We start from the raw sequence: 27505 nt of genomic DNA, 5'->3' as shown, positions 1-27505 counted from the left end.
CTAGCGTACAGGAACATCTAGTCATAAGAGCAAAGAACTGCAAAACTTATGAGTACCTACCTCTGCTAGTTAATTGCTTGGCTATGTAATGAACTGGTTAACTTTGTTCATGAAATCGCATGTGGGGGTAGAGACATTCTTCGCTTATCTAAAACCACAGTATCCAGTTAAGTAAACAATTGCATACTGATGATTAACGGAGGTAAAAAGACGTTTTACAGAGCATGAGTGAGACTTAGGTCACCTAAAGGACAGCTGAGGAAGACTTCGGCCTTCATCCCCAGCGATCACCAGAAGGCAGATTACGACCACGTAGCAACTGACGGCGCAAGCGCACACACAATGCAGAAGATACCAGCCGCCACGTAGACAGGAACTAGAAACTGTATAAATAAAGGGACTCTTCCCCATTTTCGGCGCGAGCCTTTGGCGGAGCATTGTCTCCCCGGCCGCCCAGCGCTGTTTTGCTCTCTTATGGCTTGCTAATAAATTCAATCTTGTTATTTAATACAAATTGGCTCCTCCAATTTGTCACGAGCGTCTATAACAGGCTATACTTTTGTCTATCGTTTCAATCATCGTGTTAGTATAAGATTTCTAATAATTATTTACCAAATCTCACTTTTACAGTCACCTAGCAGCAAACCAGTTTCCACGGCTGGTACAAAATATTAAAACCATCCAAATATTTAGACATGCCATACAGAATGTATGGAAATATGCTATCAGAGGTGTCCCAGGGGCAGGGGGAGCGTCGGGGGGGGCCTGAGCCCCGGAGCGGACTCGCTGGCAGGACTCGTTAGGCACGCGACTGACTGAATCAACACTGGCCGTCCGTCCCCTTTGCATGGGGCGAGGGGCCGTGAGGGAGCCCGGGGAGGAGGAGGTGAGGTGCTGGGGGGGGTCGGGCCATGACCCCCCGTTCCTGCTGGGCTCCAGCTGTTGCAAATATTCTGGTAAAGAAATCAAAATTTAATCACATACAAGAGTTAGGTTTGATTAAGAAGTAAAATTGTGAAGCATAATGTATAGGATTGTTAAGTCTGAAACGTAGCCATAGAAACTTTAGGAACTGTGTTACGTGTGACTCTAGGAACCTTAATATTGTTAAAGTTTGAAATAGCTAACCCTAGAAACCTCACCAGGAAGTTACTGGTTTTTCTACGTTCTGTTTCAAGAAACTAAGGAAACCGTCGTGGACGCCAGTTTGCTGCTTGGAAACCCCCTTACCCTTCCCATCTTGATTTGAGTATCGAAGGTTCCAGTCAGTAGAGCTAAGTGTAACTGACCAATGATTGTTTTTACATTAGAATATTGATAAGGTTATATAATCAAAGGGACCAATCATTATGAAGGTTAAATTTAAGAATGAGCATAGTATGCATTTTTATGTAAAGAACTTATGTAACAATGACCTGACAGAAAAAGTCTGTAAAAACTGATGGATTTTGATACTAAGTGGGACATGCCTTTGGAGGAGCGATCCCCCGTGTCCCCAGCGCTGCGATAAACGAAGTGCCTGCTTCTTAACTTCACATTGGTGTTAAGGAGTTTTATTCCGGATTTCGGTAACGGTTTTGGCGACCCAGATGGGACCTTGCGAGTGAGACTGGATGAGATCGAGTGTTGATCGAACTCTGGCCGGTACCGAGGTATTCTCGGGGAGAACCATCACCCTCGACTCGCAAAGCTCCTCGCAGCATTCCCTGGGAAAAAGGTAAGGTGCTTCTTCTTTGGAATTTGTTTGGAAAGCCTGCCTGTGAGGCGCGGCGAAAGCTTCGCAGGGTTGGGGCTTGGAGGGTACCCGTTTGCATTGGAAGCCTAGGCGTCTGCCCGTAAGTCATAAGTGAAAGCTATTGCTGGGTTGGACTTTGTGTATTATTTGGGACAACTGTCATTTGCATTCGTTTGGTATTTGAACGTATATAAGTATAATGGCATTAGCAAAACTGTTTAAGAATAAGAGTGCAGGAAATATAACTGCTGATGAAAAGATACCAAAAGCATCACCGTTGGGATGTTTATCGGCACATTGGGGTGAATTGCAGGAAAAACGGTAAACAAACAGAACTTTGAGTTATAATACTATATTGCAATTACTGTTCTTTTGTAGGAGAGAGAGTAAATGGAATAAAGTGCCATATGTAGATTTGTTCTTTTTAAGTGAACGTATCTGACGGGGACCAGAGGGGAGTCTGCCAGCAGAACCTCTGGTTACAGCTAAACTGGGAGAAGAGAAAATTGAATTTGTACTGACACTAGAGTCACTTTTTCATTTTTAAATACCTTAGAGGGAGAGTTAAGTTTTGAAGAAATTGGTGGTGTTGGTGCAACAAGTGAACGAGAAACTAGACCCTTCTTTAAACCTTTAACAATGAAATTAGGAAAGCAATGGGTCACTCAGCAGTTTTTGTATGTGCCAAATTCTCCTAAACTCCTGTTAAGGAGAGATCTATTTGAGAACTTAGAGGCAGAAATTAAATTTAAAAATGGAGAGATTAAAGTTTTAATTCCAGAAACTAAACGTATCGAAGCAGTGGCTTTGTTGTTACAGGATGGTTACCGAAAGCAGAAGATTATACCAGTCAAAGTATAATGCTGTAATTCCAATCGTCTGGACTGGGAAGTTCCCGGTAAATCCAAAAAGCAGAACCTGTGAGAATTGATTTAAAGCCAGGATCGAATCCGGTAAGAATTAAACAATACCCCCTAAAACTGGAAAGTCGGAAAGGGTTAGTATTGATCATACAAAAATTTTTAAGATATAAATTGTTAATAGAACGTGAATCCAAATATAACACCCCGATCTTGCCTGTTAAAAGGCTAATGAAAAAGATTATAGATTAGTTCAAGACCTCAGAGCAATAAATCAAATAGTACAAGATATTCATCCGGTAGTAGCAAATCCTTATACTTTGTTAACAACCCTAACAGAGAAACAAGAATGGTTCACAGTGTTAGACTGATAAGATGCCTTTTTCTGTATTCCCTTGAATCCCAATAGTCAAGAGCTTTTTGCTTTTGAATGGGAAAATCCTGAGACTGGGAGAAAAACACAATATACGTGGACAGTCTTGCCTCAAGGCTTTAAGAGTAGCCTTACCGTTTTTGGAAATCAATTGGCACGAGAATTAGAGATCTGGAAGAAAGAAAATAATCAAGAAATCTTGTTGAAATATATGGATGATCTGTTAATTGTAGCTGAGACGGAAGAACAATGCACAAAGTTAACTGTTAACTTTTTGAACTTTTTGGGAATCAGTGGACATCGAGTGTCAAAAGAAAAAACCCAAATAACCCAGAAAGAAGAAACTTATTTGAGTTTTAAAATCCTAAAAGGACAGAGACAATTAGGAACTGAGAGAAAAGAGGCAATTTGTCGTCTCCCCGAACCTAAGACTAAAAAATTAACTACGAGCATTTCCGGGAATGGTTGAGTGGTGTCACCTGTAGATTATAAATTGTGGCTTGCTGGTCCGACCTTTCTACGAGCAGCTCAAAACCTCAAACAATGGATTGGACTGATGCCGAGAAAGCTACTTTCAAAGAATTGAAACAGGCTGTAATAGGGGTGCCAGCCCTAGGCCTGCCAGATGTCACAAAGACATTTGAACTTTTTACTCGTGAAAGAAGAGGTATAGCTCTGGGTATCCTGGCCCAATATTTAGGGCCAAGTGGGTGAGCTGTGGCCTACTTCTCGAAGCGATTAGATAAGGTGAGTCTGGGATGCTCTGGTTGTCCGAGAGCCGTCGCTGCAACTGTGCTACTGATCCAGGAAGCTCGTAAGTTCACCTGAGGACAAAGGATTACTGTATGTTTCCCATATGATAACTATTGTGCTAAAACAGAAAGGGGGCATTGGTTATCCCCTAGCAGAATGCTGAAATACCAAGTGGTGTTGCTGGAACAAGATGATGTTTACTTAAAAACTACTACCACCGTTAACCCTGTTGTGTTTTCAACAACTGATCAAGTTAAAGGAGAACCGGAACGTGACTGCCTGCAGACAATCGAAAGAGTTTACTCCAGCTGACTGCATCTCTGAGATGTGCCACTAGAAGAAACAGATTGGGAACTACATACCGACGGAAGCAGTTTCATCTGTGAAGGAAAACGTTTATCAAGATAGACAATAACTACTGAGGAGGTAATTGCGTTGCGAACTTTGCCTTCGATGATATCTGCCCAAAAGGCTGAATTGATAGCTCTTACTCGAGCTCTGGAACTAAGTCAAGGAAAGCGAGTCAACTTTTGGACAGACTCAAAGTATGCTTTTGGAGTAGTACGTGCACATGGAGCGATATGGAGAGAAAGAGGACTGTTATCTGCACAAGGAACCACCATTCAGCATGCAGAACAAATACTGAAATTGTTAGAAACCGTTCAAAAACCGACAGCAGTCACGATAATGCACTGTAAAGCACATCAGTTACGTAAAACTGATCCTAACGCAGGTAACCGACTGGCTGATAAAGCTGCTAAAGAGGCTGCAGAAAAAGGCATCCTGGCACTAGTTCCAGAGAAAAGTATAAAATTGCCTAAAGAAACTCCGAAGTATAATGAAAAAGATGAAGAATTAATTATTAGATCGCAGGCTAACAAAATGAAACAGGATAGGCTGTAACACCGACAGGTCAAATAATAGTCCCACCCACAATAATAAGAGAAATTGCCCGAGCTGAACATAACAAAGTATATCGGGGAACAGAAAGTAAAATATGACAAAGATTGTTTAGACAATTATAAGCGGATGTGAAATTTATATATAAAATTATCCCCAAATCAGTAATAAGATCATCTTTGGAATTATTAAATAAGGAAATTTTTTAGGAGAATATTAGTAAATTGATTTTATAGAATTGCCTTGAAAAGAAGGATATATCCTCGTTTTAGTTGATATCTTTACTGGCTGGCCCGAGGCTTTCCCTTGCCGCACCAGCAAAGCAAGAGAAGTAGTCAAAGTCTTGCTCAAAGAGATAATACCAAAATATGGGGTGCCTGTAAGAATGTCATCTGACAACGGCCCTCATTTTATAGCAAAGATTATGAGACAAGTTGAGCAAAGTATTATCTATAGAGTGAGACTATCACACCCCATATAGACCACAAGCAAGTGTGTGGGGGGGGAAGAATGAAGTATACCCTTAAGCAACAGTTGAGTAAAATTTGTCAGGAAACCTCACTCACGTGGGGTTAAAGCCTTACCCATGGCTCTGTTAAGAATCAGAGGATAGCCAGAAGAGAAAGGAAATTTAAGTCATTATGAAATGTTATATGAAAGACCATATCAAGAGTCCTATGTTCTGAGTATCTTGACTGCCTTTGGAGATACGTTTTTAAAAGGTGTTACGATTTCTTTAAGAAATTCTTTTCAAGAACTTCGTCAGTATGTCTCCACAGCTGGACCCTTAGAATTGGACGTAGCAGCGCATCCCTTCTGACCAGGAGATTGAATATATATAAAATCACTGAGAAGCGGAAAAGACCTTATCGAGTTATTTTAACAACACTTATAGCAGTAAAGGTCTGGGAGAAGAACCTTGGCTTCATTATTCAAGAATAAAGAAAGCACCAACAGGAAATTGGAAGTCTAAAGAAACTGGCCCTTTGAAATTGAAAATCTATAAGTAAGTTTCACGTTATCTATTTGGGAAAACAATTGTGTAAAGTTTGTAATATTGGGGTTGCTATTAGGAATATTGTCAAGGGCAGTAATCTCTTTGTGTGTTATAGGGTTTAAGTATTTTTTTTGAGGGGTTCTAAACATAAGATAAACAAAATGAAACAATTATTGTTTGAGCTATTAATCTTGATATTAACCATTTTTGTAATTTTGATTAAAAAAAAAATCTAGTTTTGTAATTGATTCAAAGTTTTGTAAAGACACAAAATTTAACCTCAACAAGAGCCTGCCTTCCGACTCCAAAGTCAGATGAAAATCTAGTTCCATGGAGAATACTGACATTGAATTTAACCAAAACTTGAGAAAAGAGGTAGAACAATGAGAATCATTTTAGCAAATTAAATTGGATGGATTTAAAAGGCAATTATTTTTTTAAATTTGAAAGAAGGAATTCTAGCATTTTGAATTATAACATTACCAAACCATCCACCTCATGGACAAAAGAATTACTTTATCGCCGTTCGGGAGAAACTTGTAGAAACACCCCTTGGGGCTGTCAGTTGCCAAAACTGTAGCGACAAGTGCAAAAAGGAACTTGGGATCACATTTAAAATCTAAAACGAGGTTTAGAATTTCCTGGACTTCCAGGATCCTTGTTAGATCCACCCAGAGTCAGCACCATCTATGGAAATTTAGATTGGTTTAGACAAACAGAGAAAAATCACACAGCCTAAACAGCATGGTATGAAAGTTTATACTTGCAGCTCCTGTGACCCCAAAATCCAAAGACTTTCTCTAGTAGCTAAAGCTCTAAGATGGGGATGTATTTGTAGAAAGTATAATAATATTTTAAATGATATTTGGTCCCCTCTTAATAATGGAAAACATTTAGCTTGGAATTGACTGTATTAAAGGACAGGTGAAAAGTTTAGGGTTAACTGTTTGGGTGACGAGTGATGTATACTCCACTCACCTTTTCATGAAGGCCAAAAGCAAATAACGGACTTTAGACTTAATAACTCTGTCCTCTCTCTGGAAGAAATCTCCCTTGTGGCCTCGATGGTGGACTTGGGTAAATCGAAAAGACGATACCTGGCAATTGCCAAGTCTTAGAACTAAAATAAGATGGGTATTAAAATCTGTATTTTTACCCCAGTTAACAACTCTTCAAAATAAGATGACTCTTGACATCTTTCATTCAATAAACGAAGTACCTGCTTCTTAATTTCACATTGGTGTTCAGGAGTTTTATTCCGGATTTCGGTACCACAGCTGCAGGCCGGGGCTGGAGGAGCCCCAGGTGCGGGCAGTTGAGGCTGATGGCGACGGCCCCTCCCTGTAAAGGGGGGACTGCCGGGGGAGGGGCCGCTGCGGGGCTGGTGGGAGCCCCGGCAGGAGCGGAGTGGTGGCCGGGCTGCGGTGGCCCTGAGGGAGAAGGTGAGCAGGGCCGGGCGCCCCTCGGACCGCGAACGTCCCAGGTGGGGGGGGCCGGGGGGGGGGGCCGCTTGTGCCGAGGCCGGGGGGGGGCCCTGGGGGCTCACAGGGGGGCTGGGAGCACGTGGGCGGGGGGGAGGGCCCGGGCCCCGTGGCGGGGCTGCGCAATCGCCCGGCGGGTCCTGGGGAAAGCCCCGAGGAGGACGGCGGGGTCCGTGTCCGCTGCCCGGAGCCGGGCGGGGGGTGCCGCGCCGTGCCAGAGCCGGCGGCGGGAGCGCGCCGGAGCTGCCCGGAGTGGCGCTGGGGGCTCGGCGGGGATTGCGGCTGCGCCGGCGTGGGGGTGGGCGGAAACGGAAGCGGCGTCCCCTCGGGGTCAGGCAGCAGGGCAGGCTGCCTCCCGGGGCATGCCGGGAGCTGTAGTTTTCGCGGACTCGGCAGCCGGGCAGCTGCGTGGCTCTCGGGCGCGGCATAGTCCTCGCTGCCGCCGCGGCCCCCGGAGTCCGACCAGGTCAGACTCAGGAGCGTCGCCGGTTTCGCGTGGTTTTCCGTGGGCTTCCCGCTGCACCCGCTCCCCGACCAGCCGTGCGGACGCGCCTCCCGGGCGCATGCGCCGTCCTGCGCGTGGGGCAGCCCGGCGTTCGCGCGCCGGCTCCGGCCCCTCCGGCGCATGCGCGGTCCCCGGGAGCAGCGTGGCGGCTCGCAGGGCGCGGGTCTCGGCGGCAGCAGGCGGGCGCCGGGGCCGCGGGTGAGGCGAGCGATCCCCGGGGGCGGGGGCGGGGGCGGGGGTGGGGGGGGTGCCTCCTGCCAGCTGGCTGCCCGGGGCTGGCGGGACGGGAAGCTGCGAAGCGGCCGCCGCGGCAGGCTCCCGGTCTGCCGAAGGCGAGCTGGGCCAGGGCAGCGCCGGGGAGTTCCCTGAGAGCTGATAGAAGGGAAGAGGGGATGGAGGCGGGCACCCCCCAGGCGCGGCCACCGAGCGCCTCCCCGAGTCGCCAGAGCTCCCCCGGCCCTGCTCAGCCCGTGCGGCTGCCCCCAGCTCCAGCCCCTCCCCTGAAGCCTGTGCTGTAGCCGCAGGCAGCCCCCGAGCCCTGTCGTGAGGGCAGCAAGCTGGCCCTCCGGTGTTCTCGAGTCTCCCTTAACGTGGGTGCCGTTAGCAGCGGTGCGGGGAACGAGTGGTGTCTGCGGAAGCCCCTGCGGAAGGAGGAGCTCCGGCCAGGGTCGAGCTGTGGTAGTAACGGTCGCTGCTGCCTCTTTCCCTCTCCCAGAGGCCATGCTATGGGTGTGGTTGTCCGTTCGTCCCCTGGGGATGCCGTTGACTGCAGCAGCCTCAGGCTTGCATGGGCTGTCTCTGCCTGGCCTCCCTCTCCTTGCGACGCGGGAGCACAGAGGGACAGGCAGAGCGCTTACTGGCTGTGGACGGGAGCTGCTGAAGCTGGAGAGGCCACAAAAATCGTAAAGCTGCTGAAGAATAAAATAAAGAGGATGCAGCCAGCAGCTACAGACAGGAGGTAGCCTGCCTCTTCAGGTGAGGATGGATCCTTCTTAGTGTAGTCCTCAGCAGATCCGATTACCAATGTGCATGGCAGGCTCTGTATGCGTAACCAAAAACACAGTACAGCCATGTAGTGTGTGTGCATGTGAGGCTGTGTTTCTAGGAAGCCTCATATTGTAAGACACCAATCTATTCTCTTAGGTGGATGACAGTCAAGTGACTGCAGCTACAGAGGAGGAAGGGAGAGGGAGAGAGAGACAGACATGTCTGAACTGTCAAATTCTCCCAGCAGCTCCAAGAGTGGGAGGTACAGTGAGTCCTGGACCCCTGGGGCTGTGTCACCCCTCTTCTGCATCCCAGTCCCTCCCTGCCCCCACCTTCTCTTTCTCTCGCTGCTTTAATTTTTCTGTTTTTTCTTCCTGTACCTCTCCCTCTCTTGTTCTCTAAGTCCCCCTCTTTCTCTGTTGTTCTGCCTGTTTTCTTTTTCTCTCTGCACTTCTGACCTGTCCCATCCCTCTTTTTTTATCCTCTGTCTCTGCCGTGCAGCCCATCACTACTTGTCTTTCTCCATCTATCTGTCTGTCTTCTTATCCCAATCTCGTTAATTCCTCCCTGTCTGCCTTTTAGCCCTTCACAATTCCCACCGCTCTCACCTGTCTGACGCTGTGTCTCTATTTTTAAATTCCTTTCTCTGCCCTGTATTCTGGATACACTTTTACTTTCTTAGATTCTCTTGTTCCAGGTCCCTGTCCCTATGTTTTAACTTCTTCCCTCACTGTCCCATAGCCCATTTTTGTCTTTATTATTCTCTCTCTGTCTGGCTCCCTGTCCCTATTCTTTATTTCCCCTCTCTCTCCCCTTTAGATCATCAATGTTTTTGATATTTTTCAGTCTCTCTCATCTACCTCGCTGTCCTCTTTTTTTAATTCTTCCTTCTGCCCTGTGGCTCATCACTAATATTTGTTTTTCTCCATCTCTCTGTCTGGTACCCTCTCCCTTTTTATTAGTTCCTCCTTTCTGTCCTGTAGCCCATTGCTATTTCCCCCCGTGCCATCTCTCTCTGTCTCCCTTTCCCTACTTTTCAATCCCCCCTCTCTGCCCTGTAGCCGATCACTGTTGTAGTGAGTTTGTGTGGCAAGCTGGGGCAGGAGAGTGGGCAGGGGCTGCAGGGGTGGGTTCTGTGAGAAGACACCAGGACTTGCCCCCATGTTGGGCACAGCCAGTTCCAGCTCCAAGATGGAGCTGCTACTGGTCAAACCTGAGCCAACCAGCAACGCTAGTAACACCTCTGTGATATTTAAGAAGGGCTAAAAAAAATGCTGTGAAGAAGCTGTCAGTCCTGCGGACACCTAGGTCAGTGAAGAAGGAAAAGGAGAAGGTGATCCAGGTCCTAAAGCAGAGATTCCCCTGCAGTGAAGACCATGGTGACACAGGCTGTCCCCCTGCAGCCCACAGAGGTCCATGGCGGAGCAGATATGCACCCTGCAGCTGATGGAGGACCCCTCGCCAGAGCAGGTGGATGCACCCGAAGGAGGCTGTGATGCTGTGGAGAGGAGCCCACACTGGAGCAAGTTTTCTGGCAGGACCTGCGGCCCCATGGGAGTGACACCACACTGGAACAGAAGAAGAGCACGAAGAAGGGAGGAGCAGCAGAGACAACTTGTGATGAACTGACTGCAACCCCCCGCTCCCTCTCCCCCTGTGCTGCTCAGTAGGAGGAGGTAGAGAAGTCAGGAGTGAAGATGAGCCCAGGAAAAAACAGAGGGGTGGGGGGAAGGTGTTTTTCAGATTTGTTCGTATTTCTCATTATTGTACTCTGATTTTGACTGACAATAAATTAATTTCCCCAAATCGAGTCTGTTTTGCCTGTGACACTAATTGGTGAGTGATCTCTTTGTCCTTATCTCGACCCACAAGCTTTTTGTTGTATTTTCTACCCTCTGGTCTTGTTGAGGAGGGGGAATGATAGAGTGGCTTGGTGGACACTCGTCAGCCAGCCAAGGTCAACCCACCACAGTTTCCTTCTATCAGGCTCCCTGTCCCTATTTTTAAAATCTGGCCTATGTTTCTTGTATGTTGTCACTTTTGAAACTTTCTATCTCTCCATCCCTATTTAAATTCTTGCATGTTTCTTAAACCCAGTTGCTTTTTAAATTTTCTTGCTACTTTTCCTTCTCTTTGTCTCCCTGACCTTATTTTAATTTCTTGCCTGTGTTTCTTGTACCCTGTTGCTTTTCAAATTTCGTTCTTACGTCTCCCTCTATGCAGCTCCATGTACCTACTTTTTGATTCTTGTACCCTGTTGCTTTCAAAATTTTCTTTCTATGTTTCCTTCTATCCATCTCCCTGTCTCTAGTTCTTAACTCTTCCCTCTCTGGCCTGTACCCTGTCACTTCTTAGATTTTCTTTCTACGTCTCCCTCTTTCTATCTCCCTGTGCCTATTTGTTAGTTCTTGCCTATGTTTCTTGTATGCTTGATCTTGAAGCTTAACGCAGTTTCAATCACATGTGGTCAGTTTCAGCATTGTTCTCATCTAGCGTACTGGAACATCTAGTCATAAGAGCAAAGAACTGCAAAACTTATGAATAATTACTAGTTAATCACTTGACTACACTTTTGTAATTATGTCCCCAGCTACCCTTTGTCTACTGTTTCAACCATAATGTTAATATATGATCATTTATCAAACCTCACTTATACAGTTATCTAGCAGCAAACCAGTTTTCATCAGTCTACCTTCTAAAGGATGTGTTGTATTGTGAGCTGACCTGTTTAGCTCGAGTCCTAATTAGGGCACCTGCTAGCCTCTCCCTTTGCTGGAATTCCTCTACTCATTTGGTGTTATTTTTTTAATATGCTGAAATACAATTTGTGATTTTAATTTTTAAGATGTGTTGTCATAAGGGTGTGGTGATGCTCAGCAGATGCCCCATCCAGTGGGAAGCACCCCCTCCATGGGGCAGGCAGTGTGGGTTATCTGGCGTTGGGTCAAGAACCCAGAGTGGAATTGCTGTTGCAGATTATCCCAGATGAGTTTACCTACTGTGGATTACCTGGGTGGAGCCCCTGGTGAAGGTAAACCTCATGCATGCCCCCCCCAGCCTGTGCATGTTCTTGCGCGCATATCTTACCACCCCAAACTATCCATCTAACCCACCTTCCATGCGAGTTTTTTTCCCATGCCGATTGGTGGGGACGTCACCCCCTTCCCCCCACCTGCCGTGTATCCCTGAAGTTCCGTGTTTTCTCGGTGTCATTTGTGGCTGCTGTCCCCATGTAAACTGCAGAGGGCGTGGCTTCTGCTGACCCATTGCTGTGTGACTGCAGGGGGCATCATTGCCCCCCCTCCCCGGCCTGTCCTTGTGGGGCATGGCTGCTGCCTGGTCCCCCCTGTGTATTTCCATGTTTTTTGGTGTCTTTTGCGCTTTGGGACTCTTGTACCTCTGTTAAGGGAGTCAGCTGGAGACATGCTCAGGGTGACTCTGAATCATTGGCTATTCACAGTAAATAATTTATTTTGCAACCAGAGATATTTTGGAGATGGAATTCTTAAGGGATCTAATTCTGCTTTTTGATTCATTCCTAGCCAGAAGGTAGTTCTGGTAGAAGTTAGGTGGTATGCACAGACTTGCTAGAAATGAAGCATAACCCCAGAACGTTTTGGCTTTTTTATAGGAAACTAAAGCACATCAGTTTTGATAACAACATTGTCATTGCATTTAATGAGCTAGTTTCTTACATAGTTTAAAAGGACATCTATCGTTTTCTACCTACACCCCAGAAAAATTAAACTTAATTCCCTACCTGGTCACATTGCTGATGCAATAGGTGTAGCTGTAGTACAGGAGCAAGTAGTGTCATTTCCTGGAGGGGTTACTTTCTCTGTTCAGGGCTTTGCTTGCTGTAAATTTAAGGCAGGTGAGAACAGTGCTGCTGTTCCTCCAGCTGACTTTATAGCTTCTGGTGGTTTGCCCTTCCCCTTTCCCAGGTGATTGTGCTAAGGGTGGTGGGCGGAGGCTCGGGGTATTTGAGCCACAGCCTCTGCTAGGGGAGCTCATTGTGCTTCTGGGTTTTTCTGGTGTTGGTGCTTGGTTCTTCTTTGAGTCCTTTGCAGCTTTTGAGCTGGCTCAGCCTTTTGGGAAGAGGTGTCTGCCTGAAGTAAGAGCTTCAGGACCAGTCAAGGTTCAGCAGCATGCGTAGTAGAAAGTAACACTTGTATACAGCTTTTTTTTTCCTTTCTTTCTTTTTTTCAGGTCAGTAATTTTGTTTTGAGTGTTTAGGGGTAGAAAGATGGTTTAATAGTATGCATTGTTTGTTTGGTTTTTTTTTTTTTTTAATTCTTCATGTATTGTGTTTTCCTGGAATTCCCAACTGTATTGAAAACAGAACCTTGTTTTTTTCACTAGTTCTGCTGTATGCTGTGTAAGTTGCTGATATCTCTCTTAACAGGACTGATGGTGACATTGTTTAGCAGGGGTTAGGGTGAGCGTCTTGTATGCATCTGTATATGGAGTTTTAGTATTCCTGAAGAAAGCAGAAGGGCCATGAGGCACAGTGTCTTTCAGGGTCTGGCATGCCTTGTCACCTTTCCTCATTGCCCACAGAATGCCATGTTGTCCCTAGAACCTTTGCAGCTTGTGGCAGGCCCCTTGTAGATTATAAACTTTAGGACTTAACTTTATTTTGTGGGCATGTGGCAGAGCTCAGAGTCTCTGGGAAGTTGTAGGTTAGGAGGTGCCCCCAGAATTTGGGATGTGGCTCAGAAGAGCGTCTCCTGAGGAGTAGCCACTGAAGGGGGTTCAGGGGTGCAAATTGAGGGCAGGAGGTGTCAGGAAGCAGTGGCGTTCCTTTCCTGACAGTTGAGAAGAAGAAAAGGGGTTTCTAAAGTTCTGGGACTGGTGGGGAAAGGGAGGAGGGTTCACCAGCCTTTCTCAGATGAGTTTTGCAGTTGAATTTGGATGTCATAGAATGGTTTGGGTTGGAAGGGACCATAAAGATCCTCTGGTTCCAACCCCCCCAGCAATGGGTAGGGACACCTTCCGCGAGACCAGGTTGCTCAAAGCCCCATCTGACCTGGTCTCGAATGCTTCCAGGGAGGGCGCATCCGCAGGTTCTCTGGGCAACCCGTTCCAGTGCCTCACCACCCATAGTGAGAAACTTCTTCCTAACACCTAAACTAAATGTACCCTCTTTAGGACTAAAGTCGTTACCACCTTGTCCTATTGCTGTACACCCTTGTAAAAAGTGCCTCTCCAGGTTTCTTATAGGCACCCTTTACATACCGTGAAGTCTGCTATAAGGTCTCCTGCAAAGCTGCATGCCAATGAGCGGTCCGAGAAGGTGAGGCGGTTGTCGGCCGGGTCAGTGTTGAATAGCAAAGTATTATGCGGCTGCTTGGTTAAGCATTTACCTTCTGTTTTGGAGGCGCTGTGTGGGCTATCTTTGAATTGGATGAGCGTTTGAGGAAAGCTGTGGATTAGTGAGGAGGAGCGTGGGGCCGATGACTTCTCATGAGCGCCATGCTAATTTGGTGTGTCTGGGTACCTTAGGTACCACGAGCGACGATGGCTGCAGGGTCTGACTCTGGAATGAGCGGGGAAGTGAACACGGTGGCACTTGTGAGGAGGGGGGAGTTGGGGAAGTAGTTGGCGTTGAACAGCAGGATGCTTACTCCCTTTCCTGGTTTGGTTTTTTTTTGTATGCTTGTTCTATAGCAGACATTGAAGACCAATGTGTCACCTTGAGGAACATCCCAGTTAGCCTGTGTGATTTTTGTGGAGGATGGATTTGGACCCTTGGCCCTTTTGAAAGCTAAGTTGAGGGACCCGGGCTGGGGAGAGGCTGGGAGGGAGGGACACAGCTGGGAATTGCAGGGAGGGGTTTTAAAGTTAGCGCAGGAGAGAGGGCTGTCCCAAAGCAGTCCCCTTTGGGCAGGTGAAGGGAGCGGGTTGCTTTTCAGCACGAGACCAGCGTGTGCCGGGCAAGGCAGTTCCAGCCTGTGTCTGTGGTGGTGTGTAGTTTGTGTAGTCTGTCTTCTGTGCCTTCGACCTTCCTTAGCTCTCAATGCCATCATCAGTCTTTGTGCTCAGGGAGCACGGCATGCACTTCGGTCGCCGCCCCTAGGGTCTTGAATGCCCTTACTCATCGGCCCGGTGCCAATCGGGTGCTTCTTTTCTTGTGCTCGGAGCTCTAAAGCGTTGGATTGGTGTCAGAAGGTATGAGCTGGGGTTTTTTTGCGGCGCTCTTCCAGGCTGCTTTGGCAGCTCTGCTCTCTAGCCGTGTTGTCTTGGCCTGGGAGTTCTTCTCTGCATCTTGATGTTCCTAGGTCTTGATGACAGGCTTCTTAAGGATCCATCATCTTGGCTTTGACAGTACCATCTTGTAACGGGCCGTTACTTTTGGCTCTTCTTCTTTGGGGCTGTTGTAGAGCCTCCTCGCTTCATGGTTTTGGACGCTGTAGGTCATCTTGCCGGACGGCACCTCCCATCTGGGAGTCATTCTTCTTGCTGAGAGTTTTCTCTCTCTTTGAATCACCTTGTTTGTAGTGTTCTGTGTTGTGTGTGTTTGTGCACGGGTGTGTTTGGCTTGGAGCTGCTCTGCCCGGGGATGTAGAGTCAGGGGTAGGTGGAACAGCGATAAGAGTCTATGGGTGAAATGTTGATTTGCCTTAATTGTTTAGGCAAGGATTGTAAGGTCATCTGAGATTGTGTAGCCATTGGTGGGCTCTGTGGACAGCCACATTGATAGTGTTTTATGGAGAGGATTGGAGCTGCGTGGCATGGGCTGTTGAGGGCTAAAGAAGGAGACTTGAGTCTCTAAGGTGTTAAGGTTTCTGTGTGATGGGCTTAAAGTTTGGCCCTTCCCCCCCCCCCCCCCCCCCGCCGCTAAGATGGCAGGCTGTAGTTGTACTCTAGATTGTATTCCTAGATGGAATCAAGACCTCTGGAATCATGAAGCTCTTGCTCTGCATCCAGGTGATTCATTCAATATGGGTTTTTTTTCAGATGCGGAGGGACAAGATGCGTGCCACAGAGCGACGGAGGGGAGCGGAGCGCCGTAAGGAGGTGGGTCCGTGAGTGGAATCGGAGGGAAGATGCGGCTGGTGGCTCTATGACTAGCTGATAGTGTTCTTTTTTTCTTTTATTTTGAAGATACGAAGCTAGGAGCAGCGTGGGCTGTCAACACCAGCAGTGACTCGGGCAAGGTGAGCAGTGACTAATAGGTTAAAGGAATTGTTCCTTTTGAGGCGTCGTATTGTTGGCAAAGTTGGAACATCCCTTGTCATTTGTGTTTTGCAGGTGGCGCACGCAGCCTCGGAGGGGCGAAGTTGCAGGCCGTTGAGCAGTGTGAGAAGGTGAGGTGGTTGTGGGCTGGGTTGGTGTTGAATATCAAAGTATTATGTGGTTGCTCGGATTGAGGGAGGAGGAGCATGGGGCCGGTGACTTCTCACGAGTGCTATGCTAATTTTGTGTGTTTTGCTATCTCAGGTACCATGAGATATGATGGCTGCAGGGTCTGGCTCTGGAATGAGCAGGTAAGCGTAACACCGTGGGGGTGTGTGATTAAGTGGGGGGGTGGGAAGGTAGTTGGTGTGGGCTGATGGGATACTTACCAGCTCTTCTGATTTTTGTTGCTTTTTTTTTGTCTTCACTGCAGATGATGAAGAGGAAGCTGGCGACTGCAGGAACATCCCAGTTAGCCTGTGTGATTTTTGTGGAGGATGGATTTGGACCCTTGGCCCTTTTGAAAGCTAAGTTGAGGGACCCGGGCTGGGGAGAGGCTGGGAGGGAGGGACACAGCTGGGAATTGCAGGGAGGGGTTTTAAAGTTAGCGCAGGAGAGAGGGCTGTCCCAAAGCAGTCCCCTTTGGGCAGGTGAAGGGAGTGGGTTGCTTTTCAGCACGAGACCAGCGTGTGCTGGGCAGGGCAGTTCCAGCCTGTGTCCGCGGTGGTGTGTAGTTTGTGTAGTCTGTCTTCTGTGCCTTCGACCTTCCTTAGCTCTCAATGCCATCATCAGTCTTTGTGCTCAGGGAGCACGGCATGCACTTCGGTCGCCGTCCCTAGGGTCTTGAATGCCCTTACTCATCGGCCCGGTGCCAATCGGGTGCTTCTTTTCTTGTGCTCGGAGCTCTAAAGCGTTGGATCGGTGTCAGAAGGTATGAGCTGGTTCTCTTTTGCGGCGCTCTTCCAGGCTGCTTTGGCAGCTCTGCTCTCTAGCTGTGTGTTGTCTTGGCCTGGGAGTTCTTCTCTGCATCTTGATGTTCCTAGGTCTTGATGACAGGCTTCTTAAGGATCCATCATCTTGGCTTTGACAGTACCATCTTGTAACGGGCCGTTACTTTTGGCTCTTCTTCTTTGGGGCTGTCGTAGAGCCTCCTCGCTTCATGGTTTTGGACGCTGTAGGTCATCTTGCCGGACGGCACCTCCCGTCCGGGAGTCATTCTTCTTGCTGAGAGTTTTCTCTCTCTTTGAATCACCTTGTTTGTAGTGTTCTGTGTTGTGTGTGTTTGTGCACGGGTGTGTTTGGCTTGGAGCTGCTCTGCCTGGGGCTGTAGAGTCAGGGGTAGGTGGAACAGCGATAAGAGTCTATGGGTGAAATGTTGATATGCCTAGATTTTTAGCATTGAGGGTTAAATGATTTTTGGGTCATTGCATGTGAGTAGTGGAGTGGATTGTGAGCTAGATTGTAGTAAGGTAGTAAGCGGGTCTTGGTGTTAATATTTTTTATGTGGACGTTTTGTGCTAAGTTTCTAGAAATGATTAAGGCATTGAGGTTTTTGTTTTTGGAATAGGTGGGAAGCAGGAGACTGGAGCTGTGGAGGATTTTTTATGCCAAGGGTGAATTGTCTATTCAACAGTTTTGTGTGTTGGTTTTGCAGGTGATCATGGGGCACGAGGCGATTGAAGGAACCTCGCGTTTAGGCGATGTGGCTGCTACAGAGGTTGGACTGTGACTTGCGCCACTATGAAAGCTAAGTATCAGGTTTAAAATCCACGTGTGGTGGAGATGGTGTGTGTTGAAACACTGGTGTAATGGACGGGTTGTTTGTGGGGAGCTTTGAAGGAGGTTGGGCTGGGGCCGGGGGTTTTGCAGGCAGGGTGATTTTTGAGACCCCGGGTGCTGCGGGTAAGGGGTGATGGCCCCTTGATGCACTTTGGCGGCAGGATGGGTTAGTTGAGAGTGAGGGCTAGTGTGTCTGTGATCTGAATGAGTGGTGTGTTGTGAATGTGTGTAACCTTGTAGGGTTATATGGTTTAGCTTTTTAATGGTCTCTTGCAGGTTGGATGGAGAAATGTTTGTCAGGCAAATAGAAAAAATAAAATACAACTAGAATTAAAAAAAACCCAGCTGGGGGATTTCCCCCCGCACCCCTCCCTGGCTGTGTTTCTTTTTTTTACCCGGTCCCAGCTGGTCTGTGAAGTGATGTTCATTGCCAATGTTTGGATGGGGGTCAGGCTTGGCCTGGGGTTTTGGCACACAGGGTGATTTTTGAGGCCCCCAGTGCTGCAGGCACAGGGCGATGGCCCCTTGAGGGTGGCGGGCTGTTGGATGGATGAGAGCGAGGGCTGGCGTGCATGCGATGTGAATGCGTGGTGTGTTGTGAATGTATGTAATATAGTAGGGTTATGTGTGTTAGCTTTTTAACATTTTTTCCTTTCAGGTTGTACAGTTAAGATGTTTTTCAGGGAATTAGAATAAAAAAACCCCATCCGGGGGATTTTTTTTCCTCCCTGGCTGGTCAGGCAATTAGAAAAAATAAAATACAATTAGAATTAAAAAAAACCCAGCTGGGGGATTTTTTTGTTTTTTTTTTTTTCCCCCCAGTTCCAGTCGCTCTGTGAGGCGATGTTTGTCGCCAATGTTCGGACGGGGGTCAGGCTCAGGCCGGGGTTTTGGCAGGCAGGGTGACTTTTTTCAAGGTTCCGGGGAGCGGCGTTCCCGTGGAGCACTCCCCTGGAACGTGGTAATTGCTGCTTAGCATAGGCAATTTTGTTGGTCAGCGGATGGTCTTTGGAAGACAGTTGAGGATTTTGTGGACCAAGGGTTGGGGGAGTTGGACTAGATGGCCAGCATTGAGGAGGCCAGGGTTGTGAAGTGTGTGGGTGTAACTGTATTTTTACGTGGTGTGCTTGTAAAATGTTTGGGTGCTCTTTGTAGTTTGTGATGTAATGATATTTTTCAATTTTTATTTTTGCGTCTAGGTGTGGAAGTGGACAGTCTGTGAAGAGGAGCGGAGCTCACTCGTTTTCTGCCCGGGAACAGGGATGGTGGAGGTAACATAACCTCGGGGAGGAAAACTTCTGGATGTGCAGCGACGGACGTAATGGCAGCGAGGAATGTGGAAAAGATTGATATGTTGGAAAATGCACTGTAAAATTAAAAAATGCTCTGTAAACTCGGAAATGGAATAAAATGTGAAATAAAAAGCAGTAGAATATGGCACTGTCACTGGGTGTAATTAAGTAAAAAAAAAAATTTACTACTAATGTGGAAGCCATTTTGTATTGCAATTTTTGAAGTAGCTATTGTACAACTGTATTGTAAAACTATTGTAAAACTTCAGATTTGCTACTCTAATACCGTATTGTAAAGCTTTAGAATTGCTACTCAAAAACTGTGTTGTACAGCCGTCTTGTCTTGTACAGCCTTAGAGTGGCTGCACTGCAGCTGTCTTGTAAAACTAATGTAAAACTTTGAAGTTGCTGTTGTAAAACTGTGCAGTGAAGCTTTAGGGTTGCTACTCTAAAGCTGTGTTGTAAAGCTTTAGAGTTGCTACTCTAAAACTGTATGGCAAAATTGTATTGTAAAACTATATTGTAAATCGTTGAAGTTGCTGTTGCAAAACTGTGCGCTGAAAGTGGGCTCTGAAAATGTGCTGTAAAACTGCTGTGAGTCTGTAGTGTGAAGCTTTAGAGTTGCTACTCAAAAACTGTATTGTAAAACTGTATTGTAAAGCTTTAGACTTGCTACTCAAACTATACATTAAAACTATTGTACAACTGTACTGTAAAACTTTAGAGTTGCTACTCTAAAACTGTATGGCAAAATTGTATTGTAAAACTATTGTAAATATTTTAAGTTGCTGTTGTAAAACTGTGCGCTGAAGGTGTGCTCTGAAAGCGTGCTGTAAAACTGTGCTGTGAATATGTATTGTGAAGCTTTAGCACTGCTACTCTAAAACTGTATTGTAAAAAAAAGAAAGTTTTTGATGAGGGCTTGGCCACTGGAGAAAAAATTTTCGACGAGGGCTCAGCTGTTGGGGACCTTGTTTTGGGTGAGGGCATGGCTCCTGGGGATCTTTTTTTGGACGAGGGCTCAGCTGCCGAAAAAAAATTTTCGACGAGGGCTCGGCTGCCGAAGAAAAAATTTTCAAGAAGGGCTCGGCTACCGAAGAAAAATTTTCGACTAGCACTCAGCTGCCAATGAAAAATATTTGGACGAGCAGTTGGCTGCTGAAGAAAAAATTTTCAACGAGGGCTCAGATGCCAGGGACCTTTTCTTCGACGAGGGGTCGGCTGCCGAAGAAAAAATTTTCGACGAGGGCTCGGCTGCTGGGGACCTTTTCTTCAACGTGGGCTCGGCTGCTGAAGAAAAAATTTTCGACCCGGGCTCGGCTACCAGGGACATTTACTTCGACAAGGGCTGGGCTGCGGAAGAAAAAATTTTCAAGAAGGGCTCGGCTGCCGAAGAAAAATTTTCGACTAGCGCTCAGCTGCCAATGAAAAATATTTGGACGAGCGGTCGGCTGCTGAAGAAAAAATTTTCGACCCGGGCTCGGCTACCAGGGACATTTACTTCGACAAGGGCTGGTCTGACGAAGAAAAAATTTTCGACGAGGGCTCGGCTGCCGAAGAAAAAATTTTGGATGAAGTCTCGGCTACAGGGGACCTTTTCTTCGACGAGGGCTCGGCTGCCGAAGAAAAAATTTTGGATGAAGTCTCGGCTACAGGGGACCTTTTCTTCGACGAGGGCTCGGCTGCCGAAGAAAAAATTTTCGACGAGCGCTCGGCTTCCGAAGAAAAATTTTTGCGACGAGCGCTCGGCTTCCGAAGAAAAATTTTTGCGACGAGGGCTCGGCTTCCGAAGAAAAATTCTTCGACGAGGGCTCGGCTGCCGAAAAAAATTTTCGACGATGTCTCGGCTGCCGAAGAAAAAATTTTCGACGAGGGCTCGGCTGGCGGGGACATTTACTTCGACGAGGGCTGGGCTGCCGAAGAAAAAATTTTCGACGAGGGCTCGGCTGGCGGGGACATTTACTTCGACGAGGGCTGGGCTGCCGAAGAAAAAATTTTCGACGAGGGCTCGGCTGGCGGGGACATTTACTTCGACGAGGGCTGGGCTGCCGAAGAAAAAATTTTCGACGAGGGCTCGGCTGGCGGGGACATTTACTTCGACGAGGGCTGGGCTGCCGAAGAAAAAATTTTCGACGAGGGCTAAGCTGCCGAAGAAAAAATTTTGGACGAAGTCTCAGCTACAGGGGACCTTTTCGTCGACGAGGGCTCAGCTGCCGAAGAAAAAATTTTGGACGAAGTCTCGGCTACAGGGGACCTTTTCTTCGATGAGGGCTCGGCTGCCGAAGAAAAAATTTTTGACGAGGGCTCGGCTTCCGAAGAAAAATTTTTCGATGAGGGCTTTGCTGCCGAAGAAAAAATTTTCGACGAGGGCTCGGCTTCCGGGGACCATTTCTGCGACGAGGGCTCGGCTGCCGAAGAAAAATTTTCTACTAGGGCTCGGCTGCCGAAGAAAAAATTTTTGACGAGGGCTCGGCTTCCGAAGAAAAATTTTTCGATGAGGGCTTTGCTGCCGAAGAAAAAATTTTCGACGAGGGCTCGGCTTCCGGGGACCATTTCTGCGACGAGGGCTCGGCTGCCAAAGAAAAATTTTCTACTACGGCTCGGCTGCCGAAGAAAAAATTTTCGACTAGGGCTCGGCTGCCGAAGAAAAAATTTTTTATGAGGGCTTGGCTGCTCAATAAAGAATTTTCGACGAGGGCTCGGCTGCCGGGGAGCTTTTCTTCGACGAGGGATCGGATGCCGAAGAAAAAATTTTCAACGAGGGCTATGCTGCCGAATAAAGAATTTTCGACGAGGGCGCGGCTGCCGAAGAAAAAATTTTGGACGAGGGCTCAGCAGCTGGGGACCTTTTCTTCGACGTGGGCTCGGCTGCGGAAGAAAAAATTTGCAAGAAGGGCTCGGCTGCCGAAGAAAAATTTTCGACTAGCGCTCAGCTGCCAATGAAAAATATTTGGACGAGCGGTCGGCTGCTGAAGAAAAAATTTTCGACCCGGGCTCGGCTACCAGGGACATTTACTTCGACAAGGGCTGGGCTGACGAAGAAAAAATTTTCGACGAGGGCTCGGCTGCCGAAGAAAAAATTTTGGATGAAGTCTCGGCTACAGGGGACCTTTTCTTCGACGAGGGCTCGGCTGCCGAAGAAAAAATTTTCGACGAGCGCTCGGCTTCCGAAGAAAAATTTTTGCGACGAGCGCTCGGCTTCCAAAGAAAAATTCTTCGAGGAGGGCTCGGCTGCCGAAAAAAAATTTTCGACGATGTCTCGGCTGCCGAAGAAAAAATTTTCGACGAGGGCTTGGCTTGCAGGGACCATTTTTGCGACGAGGGCTCGTCTGCCGAAGAAAAGATTTTCGATGAGGGCTCAGATGCCGGGGACCTTTTCTTCGACGAGGGCTCGGCTGCCGAAGAAAAATTTTTCGACGACCGCTCGGATTCCAAAGAAAAATTTTTCGACGAGGGCTCGGATGCCGGTGTCCTTTTCTTTGACAAGGCCTCGGCTGCCGAAGGAAATATTTTCAATGATGTCTCGACTGCCGAAGAAAAAATTTTCGACGAGGGCTCGGCTGGCGGGGACATTTACTTCGACGAGGGCTGGGCTGCCGAAGAAAAAATTTTCGACGAGGGCTAAGCTGCCGAAGAAAAAATTTTGGACGAAGTCTCAGCTACAGGGGACCTTTTCGTCGACGAGGGCTCAGCTGCCGAAGAAAAAATTTTGGACGAAGTCTCGGCTACAGGGGACCTTTTCGTCGACGAGGGCTCGGCTGCCTAAGAAAAAATTTTCGACGAGGGCTCGGCTGCTGGGGACCTTTTCTTCGATGAGGGCTCGGCTGCCGAAGAAAAAATTTTCGACGAGGGCTCGGCTGCTGGGGACCTTTTCTTCGATGAGGGCTCGGCTGCCGAAGAAAAAATTTTTGACGAGGGCTCGGCTTCCGAAGAAAAAGTTTTCGATGAGCGCTCGGCTTCCGAAGAAAAATTTTTCGAGGATGTCTCGGCTGCCGAAGAAATAATTTTCGATGAGGGCTTTGCTGCCGAAGAAAAAATTTTAGACGAGGGCTCGGCTTCCGGGGACCATTTCTGCGACGAGGGCTCGGCTGCCAAAGAAAAATTTTCGACTAGGGCTCGGCTGCCGAAGAAAAAATTTTCGACTAGGGCTCGGCTGCCTAATAAAGAATTTTCTATGAGGGCTTGGCTGCTCAATAAAGAATTTTCGACGAGGGCTCGGCTGCCGGGGAGCTTTTCTTCGACGAGGGATCGGATGCCGAAGAAAAAATTTTCGACGAGGGCTATGCTGCCAAATAAAGAATTTTCGACGAGGGCGCGGCTGCCGAAGAAAAAATTTTGGACGAGGGCTCAGCTGCTGGGGACCTTTTCTTCGACGTGGGCTCGGCTGCGGAAGAAAAAATTTTCAAGAAGGGCTCGGCTGCCGAAGAAAAATTTTCGACTAGTGCTCAGCTGCCAATGAAAAATATTTGGACGAGCGGTCGGCTGCTGAAGAAAAAATTTTCGACCAGGGCTCGGCTACCAGGGACATTTACTTCGACAAGGGCTGGGCTGACGAAGAAAAAATTTTCGACGAGGGCTCGGCTGCCGAAGAAAAAATTTTGGATGAAGTCTCGGCTACAGGGGACCTTTTCTTCGACGAGCGCTCGGCTTCCGAAGAAAAATTCTTCGACGAGGGCTCGGCTGGCGGGGACATTTACTTCGACGAGGGCTGGGCTGCCGAAGAAAAAATTTTCGACGAGGGCTCGGCTGGCGGGGACATTTACTTCGACGAGGGCTGGGCTGCCGAAGAAAAAATTTTCGACGAGGGCTAAGCTGCCGAAGAAAAAATTTTGGACGAAGTCTCAGCTACAGGGGACCTTTTCGTCGACGAGGGCTCAGCTGCCGAAGAAAAAATTTTGGACGAAGTCTCGGCTACAGGGGACCTTTTCTTCGATGAGGGCTCGGCTGCCGAAGAAAAAATTTTTGACGAGGGCTCGGCTTCCGAAGAAAAATTTTTCGATGAGGGCTTTGCTGCCGAAGAAAAAATTTTCGACGAGGGCTCGGCTTCCGGGGACCATTTCTGCGACGAGGGCTCGGCTGCCGAAGAAAAATTTTCTACTAGGGCTCGGCTGCCGAAGAAAAAATTTTTGACGAGGGCTCGGCTTCCGAAGAAAAATTTTTCGATGAGGGCTTTGCTGCCGAAGAAAAAATTTTCGACGAGGGCTCGGCTTCCGGGGACCATTTCTGCGACGAGGGCTCGGCTGCCAAAGAAAAATTTTCTACTACGGCTCGGCTGCCGAAGAAAAAATTTTCGACTAGGGCTCAGCAGCTGGGGACCTTTTCTTCGACGTGGGCTCGGCTGCGGAAGAAAAAATTTGCAAGAAGGGCTCGGCTGCCGAAGAAAAATTTTCGACTAGCGCTCAGCTGCCAATGAAAAATATTTGGACGAGCGGTCGGCTGCTGAAGAAAAAATTTTCGACCCGGGCTCGGCTACCAGGGACATTTACTTCGACAAGGGCTGGGCTGACGAAGAAAAAATTTTCGACGAGGGCTCGGCTGCCGAAGAAAAAATTTTGGATGAAGTCTCGGCTACAGGGGACCTTTTCTTCGACGAGGGCTCGGCTGCCGAAGAAAAAATTTTCGACGAGCGCTCGGCTTCCGAAGAAAAATTTTTGCGACGAGCGCTCGGCTTCCAAAGAAAAATTCTTCGAGGAGGGCTCGGCTGCCGAAAAAAAATTTTCGACGATGTCTCGGCTGCCGAAGAAAAAATTTTCGACGAGGGCTTGGCTTGCAGGGACCATTTTTGCGACGAGGGCTCGTCTGCCGAAGAAAAGATTTTCGATGAGGGCTCAGATGCCGGGGACCTTTTCTTCGACGAGGGCTCGGCTGCCGAAGAAAAATTTTTCGACGACCGCTCGGATTCCAAAGAAAAATTTTTCGACGAGGGCTCGGATGCCGGTGTCCTTTTCTTTGACAAGGCCTCGGCTGCCGAAGGAAATATTTTCAATGATGTCTCGGCTGCCGAAGAAAAAATTTTCGATGATGTCTCGACTGCCGAAGAAAAAATTTTCGACGAGGGCTCGGCTGGCGGGGACATTTACTTCGACGAGGGCTGGGCTGCCGAAGAAAAAATTTTCGACGAGGGCTAAGCTGCCGAAGAAAAAATTTTGGACGAAGTCTCAGCTACAGGGGACCTTTTCGTCGACGAGGGCTCAGCTGCCGAAGAAAAAATTTTGGACGAAGTCTCGGCTACAGGGGACCTTTTCGTCGACGAGGGCTCGGCTGCCTAAGAAAAAATTTTCGACGAGGGCTCGGCTGCTGGGGACCTTTTCTTCGATGAGGGCTCGGCTGCCGAAGAAAAAATTTTCGACGAGGGCTCGGCTGCTGGGGACCTTTTCTTCGATGAGGGCTCGGCTGCCGAAGAAAAAATTTTTGACGAGGGCTCGGCTTCCGAAGAAAAAGTTTTCGATGAGCGCTCGGCTTCCGAAGAAAAATTTTTCGAGGATGTCTCGGCTGCCGAAGAAATAATTTTCGATGAGGGCTTTGCTGCCGAAGAAAAAATTTTAGACGAGGGCTCGGCTTCCGGGGACCATTTCTGCGACGAGGGCTCGGCTGCCAAAGAAAAATTTTCGACTAGGGCTCGGCTGCCGAAGAAAAAATTTTCGACTAGGGCTCGGCTGCCTAATAAAGAATTTTCTATGAGGGCTTGGCTGCTCAATAAAGAATTTTCGACGAGGGCTCGGCTGCCGGGGAGCTTTTCTTCGACGAGGGATCGGATGCCGAAGAAAAAATTTTCGACGAGGGCTATGCTGCCAAATAAAGAATTTTCGACGAGGGCGCGGCTGCCGAAGAAAAAATTTTGGACGAGGGCTCAGCTGCTGGGGACCTTTTCTTCGACGTGGGCTCGGCTGCGGAAGAAAAAATTTTCAAGAAGGGCTCGGCTGCCGAAGAAAAATTTTCGACTAGTGCTCAGCTGCCAATGAAAAATATTTGGACGAGCGGTCGGCTGCTGAAGAAAAAATTTTCGACCAGGGCTCGGCTACCAGGGACATTTACTTCGACAAGGGCTGGGCTGACGAAGAAAAAATTTTCGACGAGGGCTCGGCTGCCGAAGAAAAAATTTTGGATGAAGTCTCGGCTACAGGGGACCTTTTCTTCGACGAGCGCTCGGCTTCCGAAGAAAAATTCTTCGACGAGGGCTCGGCTGGCGGGGACATTTACTTCGACGAGGGCTGGGCTGCCGAAGAAAAAATTTTCGACGAGGGCTCGGCTGGCGGGGACATTTACTTCGACGAGGGCTGGGCTGCCGAAGAAAAAATTTTTGACGAGGGCTCGGCTGGCGGGGACATTTACTTCGACGAGGGCTGGGCTGCCGAAGAAAAAATTTTCGACGAGGGCTCGGCTGGCGGGGACATTTACTTCGACGAGGGCTGGGCTGCCGAAGAAAAAATTTTCGACGAGGGCTCGGCTGGCGGGGACATTTACTTCGACGAGGGCTGGGCTGCCGAAGAAAAAATTTTCGACGAGGGCTCGGCTGGCGGGGACATTTACTTCGACGAGGGCTGGGCTGCCGAAGAAAAAATTTTCGACGAGGGCTCGGCTGGCGGGGACATTTACTTCGACGAGGGCTGGGCTGCCGAAGAAAAAATTTTCGACGAGGGCTCGGCTGGCGGGGACATTTACTTCGACGAGGGCTGGGCTGCCGAAGAAAAAATTTTCGACGAGGGCTCGGCTGGCGGGGACATTTACTTCGACGAGGGCTGGGCTGCCGAAGAAAAAATTTTCGACGAGGGCTCGGCTGGCGGGGACATTTACTTCGACGAGGGCTGGGCTGCCGAAGAAAAAATTTTCGACGAGGGCTCGGCTGGCGGGGACATTTACTTCGACGAGGGCTGGGCTGCCGAAGAAAAAATTTTCGACGAGGGCTCGGCTGGCGGGGACATTTACTTCGACGAGGGCTGGGCTGCCGAAGAAAAAATTTTCGACGAGGGCTCGGCTGGCGGGGACATTTACTTCGACGAGGGCTGGGCTGCCGAAGAAAAAATTTTCGACGAGGGCTCGGCTGGCGGGGACATTTACTTCGACGAGGGCTGGGCTGCCGAAGAAAAAATTTTCGACGAGGGCTCGGCTGGCGGGGACATTTACTTCGACGAGGGCTGGGCTGCCGAAGAAAAAATTTTCGACGAGGGCTCGGCTGGCGGGGACATTTACTTCGACGAGGGCTGGGCTGCCGAAGAAAAAATTTTCGACGAGGGCTAAGCTGCCGAAGAAAAAATTTTGGACGAAGTCTCGGCTACAGGGGACCTTTTCTTCGATGAGGGCTCGGCTGCCGAAGAAAAATTTTCGACTAGCGCTCAGCTGCCAATGAAAAATATTTGGACGAGCGGTCGGCTGCTGAAGAAAAAATTTTCGACCAGGGCTCGGCTACCAGGGACATTTACTTCGACAAGGGCTGGGCTGACGAAGAAAAAATTTTTGACGAGGGCTCGGCTGCCGAAGAAAAAATTTTGGATGAAGTCTCGGCTACAGGGGACCTTTTCTTCGACGAGGGCTCGGCTGCCGAAGAAAAAATTTTCGACGAGCGCTCGGCTTCCGAAGAAAAATTTTTGCGACGAGCGCTCGGCTTCCAAAGAAAAATTCTTCGAGGAGGGCTCGGCTGCCGAAAAAAAATTTTCGACGATGTCT

At 48.3% G+C, this 27505-nt stretch overlaps 1 long non-coding RNA gene across 1 annotated transcript; it reads left to right on the top strand.

The window, feature by feature from the left end:
* Window positions 1-7829: 7829 nt before the first annotated feature.
* Window positions 7830-9945, top strand: LOC128137940 (uncharacterized). Its single transcript, XR_008233922.1, has 3 exons — window positions 7830-8194; window positions 8320-8579; window positions 8748-9945. It is a non-coding gene; the product is annotated as an uncharacterized LOC128137940 (long non-coding RNA).
* Window positions 9946-27505: the final 17560 nt, after the last annotated feature.

Source organism: Harpia harpyja (genome assembly GCF_026419915.1).
Source record: "Harpia harpyja isolate bHarHar1 chromosome 1 unlocalized genomic scaffold, bHarHar1 primary haplotype SUPER_1_unloc_1, whole genome shotgun sequence".
In the NCBI taxonomy this organism is placed as follows: Eukaryota; Metazoa; Chordata; class Aves; order Accipitriformes; family Accipitridae; genus Harpia; species Harpia harpyja.
Note: the sequence above shows the minus strand (reverse complement) of the source record. Positions and strands in the feature narration are given on the sequence as shown.